The sequence below is a fragment of the Agelaius phoeniceus genome, chromosome 1 (genome assembly GCF_051311805.1).
Source record: "Agelaius phoeniceus isolate bAgePho1 chromosome 1, bAgePho1.hap1, whole genome shotgun sequence".
Taxonomy (NCBI): domain Eukaryota; kingdom Metazoa; phylum Chordata; class Aves; order Passeriformes; family Icteridae; genus Agelaius; species Agelaius phoeniceus.
The window spans coordinates 38739241-38752999 of NC_135265.1; positions in this window are offsets into that span (position 1 = coordinate 38739241).

The window sequence follows — 13759 nt, forward strand, 5'->3', positions numbered from 1 at the left end:
GTCATTAGAAAATGCTTTGAAGCATAAGAATGTCTGCCGACTGGGCTTCGACTGGTCTAGGAGGGAAGATCTCAAACAATTTAATAGAAAGTTATGTAAAGATCCAGACTTCGAGATAAAAATAGACGATGTACCATGCTGAAAATTATCATCATTTCTGATATCCTTGGGTTTTGCCCTGAAAGTGCTTACTCACTAAAAAAAAAAAAAAACTTAATGTCTCCAAGCCCCACTTACTTTCTGATTAGAGTATTATAGCTTACATGAGTAAGCATTTGCAGCATAAGTGCTTTTGTAAACAGTCTGAGAGAGGCCAGCAAGTGAATGAGCACTGGAATGGAATGATCCATTTAGCTGTCCAGGAAGCTTGGGTATATCCAAGTCCTGCCCTGCAGGCAGTAAATTACCTTGCTGTGAGTAAGCAGGGCTTGTAATCAGCAAAGCCTCTTAGACGAGAACTACATTTGCTTGTGCAAATACCATAACTCTAAATAAATAAATAGCTAGCTGTAGGTGTCTGACAGCACTTTGGGGACCTGAAGGTCTCAGGTAGCTAAGCATAAGTAAAGTGATGGATTCTACTGGTTTGAACTCAGGAGGTGCAAAGAAGCCTCCACATAAAGGCTAAGGTGTGCTGTATCAAGTGGCACCTCAAGTGAGGAAAAGCCTCTGCATTTCCCCGCAAATCCACATCTATCTCCAAGAACCTGATAAACGTCTTGATCATGTTCAATCTAATTTGCATGAAAAGCAAGAGAAGGGGATGAAAATATCCTTCTGTATGTATCAGCTATTTGAAAATCCAGAATTTACTACAATGTGTGCATACATGCCCTGAGAAAGAAGAGGGGAACAGAAAAATCAAAAGACTGTTGCATTCCAGTGATGCTAAATTTGTTAGAAGGTCAGCATGGCTGTAATTCTGAGATACCAGAGATTTTTGCTTTCAACCCAAAATTGCGAAGTTTGGCATTTCACAGAATCACAGAACAGCTGAGGTTGGAAAGGGGCTGGGTAGGTCATGTTGTTCAAACCCCCTGCTCATGGAGGGGCCTAGAGCAGAGCAACCCAGAACCCTCTTCAGACAGCTTTTGGATCTCTCCAAGGATAGAGACTCCAAAAACTCCCTGGGCAACCTCCACTGGCACTCCATCATCCTCATGGTGTTTTCTACTGTTCAAAGGGAATCTCTTGTGTTTCAGTTTGTGACCATTGACTCTGTTGTCATTGTGCCCTCGCCTCAGGTATTTACACATGTTTATAAGATGCTCCTAAGCCTTATCCCCTTCATGGTGAACAGTCACTGTTGTTCTAGCCTTCAGTCATACAAGAGAAGCTCCAATTCCTTCATCATTTTAGTGGCATTTTGATGGATTTTCTCCTGCAGTTCCACCTCTCCGTTGTATTGGTGAACCCAAAACAGGATCCAGCACTGCAGATGCAGCTTCACAAGTGCTAAAAAGAGAGTATCTTTATTTTACTTAAAGATACCTTAAAATATATACCTGGTAGAAAAGGGCTATTTTTCACAATTTACAGATATATATGTGGGAAATTTTTCAGTACTAAATATAAATTAACAGGAAAGGGCAGAGTCTGTCATTATAAAATTGCTGGCATGAAGTAATAGCTTTAAAAAAAAAACACGAACAGAAAAAAACAAAAAACAAAAGAAAAACAGGTCAGGCAAGCAAAACAATATGAAAAAAGAAATTTTCATAGGACTGATCTCTTCTAGCCAAAATGTATATTTTCTATAGGTAGTAGCTCTTACAGAGCTGAAGTATCCAACCAGAAGACCACTGCGCATGAGCACAGAGTGTCAACACTTATCTGCAGAGAAAACAAGAGACACAGCACAAGCTAAATAAACTTGTAAAAAAAAGCTCATCTTAATTAATGCAGGAGAAAATTATCATTGTATTGTCAAATTGAAGTATTTCTTTCCTCAACATGGGCATTACAATTTCACCATTTATTATCAGATCATGGCAAAATCCTCAAGTAGTGAGCCTCAGATGGAACCTCTTATACAATGTTAACATATTTAAAAAGTTCTGCTCAAATTAACCTATAATTTCCTGTTGAAACCAGGGAAGAATGGTAACCACATTAAGAGAGGGTTACTGAATTCATTATCATAATTATTCTGAAAACTGTGCAAGAAAATTCTCAATGCACAGTGCACTCAGTAACCAAGTTTAGAAAATGAGGAATTTCAGAAGCCAGATGCAAAAACAGTCTGGAAAGAAGTAAGCCACTTTGAAGATTTTTTTCTTCTGTATATTTGATACAGAAGTGATTTGTGAATTCAAGCACTTGCTCTGAGACACCAAGACTCATTTCTCCTTCAGAATAGAGCTTTCCAGACTTTTTCTACTTTCAAATTCACACTGTACTCATATCTCATATACCTGAAGATGCCATCGCTTTCAGTGCTATTCTATCAGTTTAGGGTGTTTAATTCAGATGGTAGGCACTTTGTGATTCTCAGGATTTATTCTTGAGGGAGCGGCAGGAGTCAAGTGGAAAGTCCTACACATGATCCCTCAGGAGTTTACCTTAGTCTTCTCCTACAATGCAAATCTCAGAGACATGGATTTTACAGCTGAAAAAGGAACATTATTTGCTATCTGTGGAAAATACATGACAAATTTCAAAGACCCAACCAGCTTTGTTGAGACCAATTCGTACCGAGGAAGATTTTCACAAGTTCAATCAATATTCATCTTATGGCTTAGTAAGCATCTCATGATGGGAGAATTTCTGCCACAATTGGCTCCTACTCACAATGTAGGATACATAAAAAATTCACTTTGGCAGGACCAAGAGTTTGAAGAGAAATCCAGATGCCACATCTAAAAAGAGCTGTCGTGCTCTACAGATCCAAGGAGGTGTGTGACAACTCTACTGAACCCTTCAAACCATGCCCACATCCCCAAATCTAGAAAGATGCAGGGGAAGAGTTCAGGCCCTCCTGCTGACACCAGCGCTGTATTCACCCCACACAGCATCTGCTTAAACTGCACACGGGGGAAAGATAAAAGTTCCACAGTGTCAAAGGCATTACTAAAGTCCAGGTAGACAACATTCACAGTCTCTTCCTTACCCTCTAAGAGGGTCACCTTTGCACAGAAGGACACCACGTTACTTAAACAGGACATGTCTTTCATAAACTCATGCTGGCTTGGCCAGATCTCCTGGTTGTCTTGCACATAGCTCATAGTGGCACTCAAAATGATTTGCCACATGACCTTCCCTGGCACCAGGGTCAGGCTGGTAGGCATTTAGTATCTGCAGATCATCCTTCTGACTAAAATGAGATTGTGGATATGGAGGAGGAAAGAAAGAACCATGCCTATTGGGGTTTTTTTTGACATAAAAACCACAGATAAGCTCAACTAAAAACATCCTTTTCTCATTCTGTACTAGAAGCAAGACCACAAAAGCAATGCCTTTCATCAAAATTTCTTAACTTGTTATTATTCTCCTGACATAGCTATAAGTAAATAGCCACACTTATTCAAAAAGCATGAGTGCTTATTCACTCTGTCAAGCAGAGTATCTTAATGGGCAGCAAGCAGACTGTCTTTCTCAATAAAATGTGAACCAAGAGTCTGGGAGGCATTTTTGAACAAAATCATGTGTTTAACATGAAAATACTCAATGAGATCAGAGAAATCAATGGATTCAAACTAGATCTGGATTTTTCCCAGTGCTTTCTATCATTTGCAGTGAGAATTAACATATTTGCAAGGCTGGCTCCAATTCCCCAGCTGACATCAACTATGCCAATAGATTCACAAGTGTTAATTCTCTACAATAAATGGAAAAAGGAAAATATATTTGCCAATACCTAAAGGTGCTAACTAAATGACTTTCAGGATGTATCATTCTCCAATGTTGTATAACTAGCCTACTTTGTTAATCTATGTCACCAGTGCCAGCTTGCTGCTCAACTAATGCAGATGTAAAAGAAACGAATTTTTACAAAAACAGGAGATGCTACAGCTTGAGCAAAGAAAACTGATCTGTTTTCAAGTGACTTTCACCAGGCCTTGGGGGCTGCTAAGTTTGGCAAAAATGAACATGTCAGGTTTCATTGAAAATCACTGCCTGGCTAAAATGGGATTTTGAAAGATGAGCCACCTGATTTATTAATAACATCACAAGATTTTCTTGTTTGTTTGTTTTATAGATGAAAATCTGCATTCTGCAGATCATTTTAAAATGTGAACTGAGATTTAAAAACAACTGGAGCTATTTTTTAAGGCTCTTCCCCCTCATAGTCATCAGAAGCCTCATAAATATAAGACTTTTGCAGCAAAGATTTCCCCTTCCTTCTGTTTTGGCCCCAGGGAATATCTACAGAAAAATAAAACTAAATCTACAGTATGAGGGAATCAAAACCGTAAAATGTGAGCAGCATTGCTGGAGAGATCGCTGAAAGACCAGGCACAAATCTCACCAGGGGCAAGATGACAGGTACATTAACTTATCTGCAAACTGTTTTAAAGCCCAGAAAAGGCCCAGCACAGCATAGAGGCAGAGGTCCATAAGCTGAAAGGTCACTGCTTTAACACTGGTGACACCTGGTAACCTGCACTCCAGTGCAGTCAGTGGCAGGATGCTGTTAACCACAGGGAGGCCTGCGCTGCTTTCTTACAGCACACTGCATTTCTTGTCACTTTTAAAGCTGCTGTTCCGAACACACCAGACACTGAGAAATCATACTTGGTATAGCAAGACCTTCACCTACCACTCAAAGCAGCTGTCTCTCAGCTGGGCCAAAACCAGTTTATGACTTTAGAGCAGCACTGATGGCTTCAGACTAAGGAGAAAAAGGAGTAATCTTGTGTTCAACTGGCATTTCACAGGCAGGTATAACAGATAATGCTGACTGGACTGAGAGTATCAGGAAACTCACAGGCAATGCTTCCACTCCACATTCTCTTTCCTAAAACCTGTGGAAAACATATTTAAAATCTGTATGAATAAGAATATTAGAGGTAGCACATTCGTAGCATGAAGCAGAATTAACATTGAGAAAAAGCAAAATGGTTGACCTCGCTTTTCCTGTGGAAGTTTGGAACAATTAGTTCTTGTGACTGACTACCATTCACAGCAGTTTTCTCCACTCATTCATGAAATTAAAAAAATACATTATTTCTTTTACAGCTATTTAAAATGTGTAAAACACAGCAAAGAATGTTTCCAGCTACTGCTTTCTTAGAAGAATAATGGGCTACGAAAGAGCTATGTTCTGCCAACTTTTCCAAATTCCTACTGTTTTTCAGTTTCTAAACTCTCAAAAATATTAATTACTTTATAAAGCATTTATTTGTAATTCATGTTTCTGTACCTAATATATATGTATAATCCCTTAATTCAAGTCAGTATTGAAGAAAATAATCTGATAGTAAAAGAAAAGGCTACAGCATCAGTCAGATGGGAAAAAGCAATGCAGTATGAGATTTTCCATATTAGTCTGCCTTACCAGCAGAGAAATAAGGTGTGCTCCCAGAGTGACATTCATTCACCCCTCTGTCCTTCAGAATACCAATATTAGATAACAGCATCTTCATTCTGTGTGTCCAGAACAGTTATCTCAGCCCTGCAGTACACACAATACAGGGAACAAGACACAGGGCTGTCATCACCCAGAACATGATGATTTTATAAAAAGCACTGGGGCTCAGTTGTGAGGGATGCCCCATCCAAATTGGTCAAATTGCACTCAGTTAAACTGTTAGAGTTTAGCAGAAGATAAATAATCCCATCATCTTTAGACCACACTCCAGCAACACATTACAGTAGTTTGGGTTTTCACTTCTGCCAGTATTGGCTGCCAGCAATCATACTAATAAATTTAAGTCTAGCAGCCTTTTGACTGATACTGACTTCAGCCCAGTAGAAACTGCATGGATCTAGAATTGCTTTTAAATGTGAAGCTTATTCAGAGCTGAGGTAGATTTCAAGCACATCCTATATGCCATTTATGGTCCCTGATCAGCTCCTTTGCAGCATGTCAGAGTACCTGGAATTTGGCAAAACTCAGGGTCTCCAGCTGGCTGCTTTCCATCTGGCATATCCTGCATATAAAGTTCCTGCCTCTTTCAGGAGGGAAAAGAAATTAATGAACCCGAACCTCATAAAAATTCTCTGTGGAGTGAGTTGTGTTTCTGCCTACTAATATCACAAGATACTGTAAAATTAAAACCATTCAGCCTTTCAGTTACTGTTAAGGCTATGTCAGTTTAGTAAGTAAAATAAGCTGGGTGATGAGTCAGCATGAGTAAGAGACAAAAGAGACTATAGCTGGGATGGATGAAGGTCCTTTTCTCTTTACCAAGCACCTAGGTAACACAGCTCACTTCAAACACTTAGGAAATTTATGTCAATCTCCTTTCATCATTTCTGTCTTAACTGGATTATTCCTTTGCCTGAAAAATCTGCACCTATTCTGGACTTGTTCCCCATCTTCCCCGCCGTGAGACCTAGTTTGTGGTCCTCTCTCATATTTCCCTGTTGATTCTTTGTTCCAGCTACTTCCTCAGGCTGCTCTGTACTTGATTACTATTTTCTGTTGCATGATTGCCCTGCCCCACTTCTTTTTCCCCATGCACAACAGTAAGAAGGTTGTTTTGTCCACAAATATCTCAATCCTCACACCATCAACTCCTCCAACTTAGCAACTGGCATCGTAAGCATTGTATGGCCTAGTGGTTTAATCCATAGACCACTACTATGGTCTGCAAACTGCAGTTTGGAACCTTTTGGTGTTGACAATTAACCAAGCTCATCAGCAATCTCAAAAAATATGGAAAACCTTCCTTTAACTGTCCTTAGCTGACTGATTCCCAAGGTGGACACTGCTGTTGGAACTGCATGTTTTTCCACAGCTCTGACAGTGCCAGCACATTGCAGGGACTGACTTTACTCATAAAAAAGTTATGTTCATCTATAAAGAGACAATATATAAGAGGAACAAGTATGTTTTTAGCTTCTCCATTTAAAAGCTTCCTGAAATACAGAAAAATAACCGACTAGATACCAAAACAAGACACACACAGGTCTTGTATTTTCTTTTATCCTATATTATTTTCTTGGCACGCACCAAGTCTTGTCAATAATGCTTGGATTTCTAAGGGTTCCTCAGGTTAGTTCCATTGCTATTTTTTTTCTTTATTTCCTATGTGGCATTTATGTTATACTTCCCCCTGATTTCAGAGACCAGGGTATAAAACAAGATTTCCTATTGGAAATATAATTTTTATGTTTTTCCACTGACACTAATAAACAGTTCACATAGACTTTAAAGGTCATTGATATTGCTCTTATTTATTTGGAGTCCACCATGACTAGCAAAAAGGCCGGACAAAACCCAACAAACAAGATGCATTTTGCAGAGGTAATATTTTTCTATCACTTTATAGTTACAGTCACAGCTGTGCAACACACAACTTACTGAGCGAAGGCTGGGACAGAAGTTTATGATATTCATCATCATGCAACTGATAATTGTAAATGTAACTTAATGGCTGTAGGAAGAATATTTTGAGTACTCACAAACTATGACAAGGAAAAAAAGTTGTAATAATTGTCATTAATTAAACACTGGCTTTACATGAAGGAAGACTATCCATATTTCTGGATATGATGTATCATCCTCAATTCAAGCCCTTTCATTGTGCATGTGTCTGGCATTTCAGCTGATGACACATCCCATTGAATTCTTTCTTTCTTCCTTACCTTTCTTTAATACCTCTGATGACAAAATCTGTCTTAGCTGTTTGGAACATGCTGAAGTCTAGTCTGATGATTAAAACACGACACAGCATGTTTGGATCTCGGAAAGCCTCTGGTGAAAGTCTGATGTAACAAGCCCCTCTCATCTGAGAGGTGTTCAGCTGCCCAATAGAGGACATTGTATACAGAACCAATTAAAATATAGACAAGCTGACACTGTTCATAAGTAAATCTGCGATGAAAAAATAACCAATAGTGGCTAGCAGGAGAATTATTTGATTTGACTCATCCCTTATAAATGTCTTCATGTTTCTATTCCTTGCCTCTCCTTCCCTTTGCTTCTTTATATAGATCCTTTTAAACCAGATCTCACAGAAAGCTTATTTTCTCTTGTCACCTAAAAAGTAATTAACAATAAGCTATCTTTCTTCTTAATACCAATCCAGTTTGTTCAGCTTCTCATGGAAAATCAGGAGAAATGAAGCACTAGGAATGAGGTAATCAAAGTAGACACTGAGATAGAGAAGAAGGACCAATAAATACAGGTTTCACCAGGAATATAATTATGGAAAAATCTAGATCTATTTTACAGCAAATCAACACAGAGTACTAGCATATACAAGGTAAAAATTAGACAAAAGGAATATAATTAAAAGTGGGAGAATTTCTAGTAAATATTGGGAGCACTAAAAAGGAAAGGAATTAAGGGTTCTAGAATGAATTATTTGAAACAGGTTTATTTTGCTTTTACGACTCAGGAAAAATCTTTCTTCCTATTACTTTCAAAGACTTCTAAACAAATCTGTCTCATCTTTTACTATTTAAATTAACTTTATGCTATTAATTAAAGTGATGGGGAGTGCTATCCAGCAACCTACAGGCAAAAAGCACTGTATACACAGTAATTACAGCATCTGGTTTCTTCAAAAAAAAAATATCAAGACAAAGCAAGCAATCTGCTCCCAAGATGTTAATTAGCCTCCACATAAGAAAAATGACTCATGATGGATTTAAAGGCATGCAATGTGTCAAAGAGGGGAATGGATAGACACATCATCCAGCTGTGGAAAATACAAAACTAACTTAGAACTCTTCACCCTTGTTTGAAGTAGAGCAATGCAGTAAGCTGTGTCATGTGCATAAACTTAGGATCTCAAAATAGATAGGGATAATGGTATTTAAATTTTTAAAAAACAAAAATATGTTGAGGGGGAAAAATCCCACAGTGCATATGAAGAAAGACCTCAGCTCCTGTGCTCAAAATGTGCCATTGTATTAGCGCAGAAGAGTTACAGCTTTGGCAGTTGGATTCTTGTCTAATTCAGATATCACAGTAAAGCTAAGGCTGATGTAGTACCAAAGATCAGCACACAACAATTGAAGCCATTTTGTGAGAGCACAGGATCTACAACACTGACAAGTACTCCAGTTAGACAATCTAAAAATGATAATGAAGGCTGATGCGATGAGATTGCCTCACACAAGTGAATTGTTTTGTGCAAGTCCCATCCCCTGAATAAACATGTTCAAGGAGACCTACAAATTGAGAATTTCAATCAACCAGTGTTACAGCAACAAAGAGATTGTAAAAAGCACACACTGGTAGAATACAAGGATAAATGAAAGCAGCACCAGGGAGATTATTTTTATCAGAAAAAAAAAAAAAAAAGCTTATCTGAATTATCACATACTTCAGTACTCTTTCTTGTCATAAAAAAGCTTTCAGACATTTGGACGTTTCTTGTGCAATGATCATTTCACTTTTCTACCTTGACATATCCTGAATGCTCTGCTTAGTCTGACATGCATCCTATTACTGCTTTGACTGCCTCCACATGAACTTCAGAAAAAGTATCAGGAAGGTTTGATTATTCATTCAAACCTGTTCACTTGCATTAATGCTCCTGATAATGACAAATTATATGAGGGATTCTTCAGCAGTACTTAGAGGATCTAAGAAGGGCACAATGGGCTTAATTCTTAACTGTTCTGTAATAATATGACTACACTAAATGCTAGTGATGTTGCACAAAACTCTATCAATATGAATATAATGTGTGAAATGAAGATTAATAATTAAACTTGCAATTTTATACATTCTAGGAGGGGGAAAGCCCTATACTCTCTCTGAAGTAACTCAAAAAGTAACTGTAGTCAGGCAGATTTTTGAAAAAAATAGCTTAATTAGGTACTGGACGCCTTTTCCTACTTTCAAGGCCAACTAAATGTAGTAAGTATTAAAACCTGAAGTTTCTCTTGTTTTTGGAGTTTTTCTCTGAGGAGAGAGGAATTCTATATAATAGACTATATTTTGGCAACATTTTTGGGAAAAATATTTTGATTCTGCATCCATGAACCAAATAATTTATGAAAGATTTGTTGACAAAGATTAATTTTTTCTTTTAAACTTCTATTCAGAACTGTCTCTGCTTGGCAGTTGCTAGCCTTGGTACTTTTCCAGCTGCCAAAATTCAGTAAAACTGAAACCTTTGGCTTAGTTTTTCCTCCTTGTATTTAACAAATGGCTTCAGTAGTAATCAAACTTGCACTGAACCCGGAAGAAGGCATCAGTTGTAAACAAAGAAAAAACATTAAAAGCCATTTTTTTATTACATTATTGGCCTACTAGGGAAGAAGTAGTGTTTGATTAAATAATAAGTGCTCCAGCAGGATTATACTTAATGTCATCCAAAGATGTTGCCCTACAATGGTCATTTGATACATTCTGCATAATCATTTAATATACTGTTCCACTAAGTCTTCAGGAACACCTGAGACATAATCAAAAACCAGGGCAGCAGTAATTCCAACTGCTCTAGCAACCACTGCCTTCCCCACGGGTCCATGAGCCCCTCTCCCCAAAGTGCATGTCCCGACATCTGTGCAATCCCGCTGCAGAAATCTGGGCACCCTCAACACAAGTGCTCATCCACCCACAGAGCTTAGAGACTGTGTACACAGAATCTGGAGTCTGTCTGGCACTCCTGCTGTAGGGGATGGCTGCAGCTCCATGATGGGCACCCTCAGTGGTCTGGCAGAGGAAGGCTGAGCGTGTCTCCTGCGCATCCCCAAGACAGGCATGGCATCCACCTGCTTGAAAGGTCATCCCTGCAGTACAGGAGTCAAGGTAAAATCTTGACTTCATTCAGATGGAATGAAAGAGGGTAGGCATTTCCTTTTACCTTCTTATCTTTTGCCAGCTAAATCATGGTCCTTGCTGTCAAGATTTTGGAGGAATTAGTATCTTATCTACACTAGATGCACGTTCATTAGAAGCAACATAGTTTAATCTAAGTTAGACCATGGAAATCAATGGAGTTAGGGCAGATTTAGAACGCTCAGTTTGCAAACAGAATCTAGTCCTTAACTTGCTTACTATACTATTTTTATACTGTGACCTATTTTGTAGTTATCTTTGGAGAGGAATGTTTAAGTAAAGAACATGGTAAAAAAATGTGTCTCATTTACATGCTTTACATACTATTTCATTTATTTAACAGACATATATGTGCATTTGTTTAATTGAACAACTATTGTAAAAATATATAGAAAAACTGCCTAAAAATGCTAAAATTTTAGCAAAAAGCTTATTCAGTTATAGCTGAAGATTTCAAAAGGGTCTCAGAGATTCTGCTGTATTAAAGTTCAAGCTTGCTTTATCTACATGACTGCAGTGTCATTTAATCCCTACTTACTATTTCATTTGTAAGGTGAAAGACTTCAGGTAACTTAGAATATACGAATATAATCATACATGACATTACAAAGAATAGCTCACGTGTGTGTCAAAATGTGTTGACTGAGCCATTTTAAAAAAGAAAAAGCTGAATAAAAAAGAGCATCTGAAAAAGATTTAGTTTTTTTATGTAAACAAATGAAAAAATTTAAAAGAATTTAAAAGAAACCACAATTATAATTGTTATATGTATTTTTCAACACACCCCTCCCCCCACTTATTTAAAGACTGTGAAGAAAGTGAACATTAAATGCAAAAACACTTCAATATTCGACCTAATCTGCATAAGCAAGAGGTAGATCAAGTAGGATTTTAGTTTAGTTGTTCTGAAAATGCAGATTGCCTTCACACTTTGTGATATGTCACAGGGGGAAAAAAAAATAGCCTGCACTTCTCAATCCTATTTTAAACAGGGTCTATGAATAATATCTGGACTCATCCATCCATGTCAGACCTAAGGCTTGTGATTTCTTCCAAAATAGCCCAGTCCACACCAGCACAGTCTCCAGGCCTGCATTTCACATAACTGCTGCACTCCAGCTGCAATGGTCTCCACTTGAGTCCTTCCTTACACATGCCTGTTAACAGCATTGCTTCTCAACAGCTAGTTCTGATCATTTCCAAAGGCAAATGCAAATAAAGACATTCTGGAGGTTTATTTCAACATTTAGCCCATTTCCTCCTGCCCACAGTCTATTCTAATATCTAGTATTTTTGTCAGCAGCCTTTGGTGCCTCATGTGCACCATATCTCTGGCATGCTCTTTACTGTTCCTGCCTGCCAAACTCTTCTCCAGAAAAATGGCATTAACACATAAAATATTATTGATACTCATATGCTCATTTTGCACATCACTGCATTCATTTTCTTACCAAGATTAAAATATTTATCAAAAATTCGTTGGAGCCAGCTGTATTTGACTGGGTTATGTTTAGAAGCAAGAACTTTGATCCAGCTGTCATTCTTCATAGTCCATCTGCTAGTTCTTCTACAGGATTTTAAAATACATATGCTTTTCACATTTTAAACAGTGTTTTCAGTTCATTCTTCAATCACCCAGAACATATAATGGTCAAGCAATGTTTACAGTTTTCTTGCTGGATCTAAAAATCATCTCACACTTCTTTGCTCTGTAAAATGTTCTAAATCTTTTATATAATTTTCACGAGTTTGCCGGAGAGCTCCACTTCTAAATCTTTTACACAGAAACATTAAAAGATCTTTTAATCTGCCTTCTTTTCTTCTCATACTAAACAAAAAATTCTCTTTGTTCTTTGCTAAATGGCTTCTGCATTTCAATAAGGTAGGTAAAATCAGAGTTTATATATTATTGGAAAACAGATCTAAAGTTTACAGAATATTGCTAAAGTTTCAGTATCTGATTATTTTTTGAAAGGTGGGAAAGAATGCAGCCTGCAAAATGTAAGGAAAAAAAGAAGCAATGCCTCAATTTCAATTCTAGAAGAGTTCCTTTACAAAATAAACAATGAAAATGAATTTCTGTGGAAAGCAAGATTATCTTGATATTATGAATTGGCTTACTTAATGTTTATTCTGGACCTTGCTGAATATGCAAATGAAACTTAGAGTCAATGACTGTGCTTTCAGACTGTTCCTTGGTTGTTGTTTTATGAAGGTGGAGAGGGGATTAATTTCTTGGGGTTTTCTAACTCACTAAGCATGATCAGCTGAACAGATACAATCCACAATCCAAATATACTTATCTGCTTATGACTTTTCTCCTTCTGGTAGTTATTGCAAAAGAATAGTGGAAAGTTCATGATATCGCAGTTCTCAAAATATTTGTGCTGTGTGCCTGGGTGGGATCTTTTTCCTATATCTCTGGTGATGAAGAAAAATAGAAGAGCCTCAATTCAGACTGAGTCTGATTCTTTTGTAATGACTACTCTCTAATATTGTTTAATTGCCTGTGAAGATGCAAACAGGCCTAAAATCCATAATAATTAGCTTAAAATAACTGGCTGAGGTTCAGGCAAATCATCCAACATCAGCATTTCTGGTTACTTTGCAGAATAAAAAGAAGAAAATTAAGAGGGATAATCAGTGAATGCAGTAGAAGGAGGGGGGAGGTTTATTTGCTAAGAATATATGTTCTAACACATCTTTTAGCTTTTCCTGTACGCTGCAGAGAGCAAACATAAGGCCATATAAGACATAGTCAACATCTACACATTGAAATTCATATTTGCAGGCTAGCTATGAGCCAAAATTTGCAAGGAGAGAAAGAAACTACTGAGAAAGACCAAGAAAGAC